Genomic DNA, 3,804 nt, shown 5'->3' on the forward strand with positions numbered 1-3,804 from the left:
GTTATTAATAGGGGAGAGTGGGAGGGGGGAGGGGTTGAGTATATGGGAATCCCTGATAGTCTCTATGTGACTTTTCTGTAACCTAAAGCTCCTTGAAAGATGTAGTAAAAAAAAAAGTAAGACACTGCCAGAACATATGGAAGAAATTGTCACTACATATAAAAAATATCAGATCTTACAGTGATGAAAAACACAATGAAAACAATTTTTATTTTATTTTTTGTTACTTTTTATATTATTTTATTGCCTTTTTTTTTTTGGCTTTGTTTTTGGGGAGGTTTTGGAAGACAGAAGGGTCACAACTGTGGTAGGGGAGGATCACTGGTTTGGAGTGTTGGTGATGGTGGAATGTGTGGACAGGGGTGCATCTGGGGCATGCCTCCATGGCACATGAATATGTTCAAGTGGTCATGGGGCATTGTCCCACTGGGTGGAGACCCATACAATAACTGAAAGAATATTGAATTCCCATCATGGGAAGTCCTGCTACATTCTCTAATAGAGCAGCAAGAATCCCCCTAGTACATGGACAGTGCCTAGCAAAGGAGGACAGACAATTTCACTGGCCCTTGATAGTGATGGTTGTACATATGAACCTTTTCTTGTGAAATTGAAACTTAGCCTAGTATTATATATTGTCTAAGAGTTACCTCTTAAAAGCCTCCTTGTTGCTCAAATGTGGCCTTTCTCTAAGCCAATTCAGCATATAAATGCACTACCTTCCCCCCAGCATGGGACATGACTCCCAGGGATGAGCCTCCCTGGCACTAAGGGATTATTACCAAGCACCAACTAGTGAAGTATTTGGAAAAAGACCTTGACCAAAAGGGGGACACATGAAATACAAATGAGTTTTTTTTTTCTTTTTTCAGTTTAAATGGTAAATTTTATGTCACATATATTTTACCACAATAAATATTTTTAAATGAATAGAAAGTAAAGATGTTTTCATACATATTAAAACTGAAAGAGTTCATCACCAGCAGACCCACAATACAAGAAATGTTAAGGAAGTCTTGTCAGTCAGAAGGAATATTATAACAAGATGGCTATCTGGATCTATGCAAATGTGTGATGAACACATGGTAAATACAAAAGAAATATCTCCTTATTTAAATCTCTTATGGCTAAGAGATTTCAAAGTGAGTCCAGAGGACATTCCAGAGGTTACGCTTGTGCACATCTCAGCAGGATATCATTGACTGCCACAGTAAAAAAATGCCTCAAACAGCAGGCCTCCTGAGGTCTCTAGAAACATGTAGACACTATAGGCAGGGCAGACAATCTCAGGAATTCAGCACCCTGTCAGTGTGCCTTACTTTGGAATATATATGTTCTCCAATGTAACAGAGTTAGACTCATTAATAATTTCCCTACACATGGCTCTTCTGAGCCTTTTATAGGGACCTGTAATTAGCAGTATACTTGATAAATACATGTCCCAGAGGCTTAAACTTTGGTCTATTCATGCCAGTTGAACCATGAATCTCAGCAGAGTCGCAACACCTACTCTCCAGTTCATTGGACTCACCCAGGACAACTAACAAAGGATTATGATGGACAATGCCCATCCCAAAAAACAGAGAGTATCTACATCTGCAAGCAAGACAGTTCTATCTATCGCCAAGTCCCCTCTCATTGAAAAACAGAGTGGGCATCACCACCTAAAATCCTCAAGATTGAGGAATGAACAAACATAAGGGATGGCTGCAACTATGGACTAAAGTAGACTTATTATTCTAGCAATGGAAGAACTTTTGTCATTGATATAAAGGGAGTAGTGGCCACTGAAGTTTCTGAGGGATGGAAGAGAGACAGATAGGTGGAACATGGGGGCATTTTGGGGATACTGGAATTGTCCTGCATGACATTTCAATGATAGATACAGGCAATTATACATTTTTCAAAACCTATAAAATTGTGCAGGGCAAAGTGGAAACTACAATATAAACTATAGTCTATGGTTAGTAGCAATGCTTCAATATGTGTTTATCAATAGCAATAAATGTACCATACTAATGAAATATGTTAATGTGGGAAAGTGTGTATGGGGGGGATATATGTGAATCCCATATATTTCTGATGTAACATTTATGTAATCTAAAGCTTCTTTAAAAATCAAAAATAAATATTTTTAAAAGTAACCCCCCAAAAATATATATAAAAGCATAAATTCCTGTTCCATGAAAAAAAAATGTTATATTCTCTGCTGTAAAAAAACAAAAGCATTGAGATAGTGAAAATTGTAATTTTACAGTTGAGATTTCACATTTTAACTACCAACCACTGGCACATTTTTGGAAAGAATAGTTTTGAGCCCAAGATCTTTCTATCATGTAGTTAAAAAACAATGTCAGATTATTAAATACTTTAATTCAATGAATATTTATAAAGCATCCACTATATGTAAGAGCCACTATGCCAGGTACTTTGAGAAATACAATTAGGATCCTATGCATTAAAAGCAGCATACTGTAATAAGAAAAAACAAATTATACATGACTATAATAACAGTATAAGTGCCATATAAGGAAACAATTGCTGTGGAGATTTGAATAAGAGCAAAAGACATGTAAAAATAAAAAACACTACGTAGGTGCCCCGATCAAGATGGCAGACTGAGAAGTTTTAGAGATACATTCCCCCACAGAAGCTTTGAACAACCAGCAAGAACTGGCAGAAATATCTTTCTCAATGCTCCAGAAAACAGTTAAAGGCCTGAAGTAATAGAGTAAGCTCTAAATCAAGAAAAAAGCCACTTAAAAGCAGTAGAATCCTCTGGCAGACTGGTTGCCCCCTCCCCAATTCTCTCGCTGGCTCACCAGGAGCCACCATACTCCCAGTGCAGGTCCCTGGTCCCAGTTCTGGAGGGAGCTGAGTACTGGGAGTACTGGTCCAATCTCTCTGGTGATGGCCTGAGGACACACTATAATCAAGTGGCTTTCTGAGGCAGGGGTTTGCTTGCTACAGGACATAAAATACAGTGCCCAGGACCATGAGGAAAATATTTCATAGGGAAGAGGGGCATTCAGAACTGTGTAAATGGAGGAATTTCTAGGACCAACTGTGCATGCCCAAAAGAAGATACAAGTGTAGAGAGGCTTAGGGAAGCCCCAGTGCTTTGGTCTGAAGCTATTCTCTAAACTCACTCGATGGAGAAGCTCTGAAGGAGAACACTCTGCACAGGTCAGTCTGCAATAATGTTTTCTTTTTTTTTTTCTTTTTTGTTTTTGTTGTTGTTGTTAGCTCCTAGCATTCAAGGAAAGCTCTATCATAAAAATAGCTGGATATAAGCTTCAGGATCAGATGCCTAAGAGTCTAAATTCCAGCAATAACATGTTAAAATATCAAAATGTCCAGGTTTCAAAAAAACAATATAAAACATACAAAGAAATAGGAAACAATGGCCCAGAAACCAGACAAAAGAGAAGATTAAAGAATGAGAAACCATTGGTGAAAAGGATCAGACCTAGGGCATGCCAGAAAAAAGACTTTTTAGTAGCAATGCATCAATTGTAACAAATATACCCATTAATGAAAGATGTTGTTAATGTGGAAAAGTGTGGGAAGGAGAGGGGAGCATATGGAAATCCCCTATATTTTTTAGGTCACATTTATGTAATCTAAAGTTTCTTTTAAAATTTTTTTAAAAGATTCTAAATGTGCTCAAAGAACTAAAGGAAAACCTGGAAAAAGAATTAAATAAGAAAAACAACAGATAAACACAAAGAGAATATCAATAGAGAGATAAAAATTATGAAAGGAAACCAAACAGAGCATGAAAACAGAGTAACAGAAATTTAA

The sequence above is a fragment of the Dasypus novemcinctus genome, chromosome 3, assembly GCF_030445035.2.
Source record: "Dasypus novemcinctus isolate mDasNov1 chromosome 3, mDasNov1.1.hap2, whole genome shotgun sequence".
NCBI classification, from domain to species: Eukaryota; Metazoa; Chordata; class Mammalia; order Cingulata; family Dasypodidae; genus Dasypus; species Dasypus novemcinctus.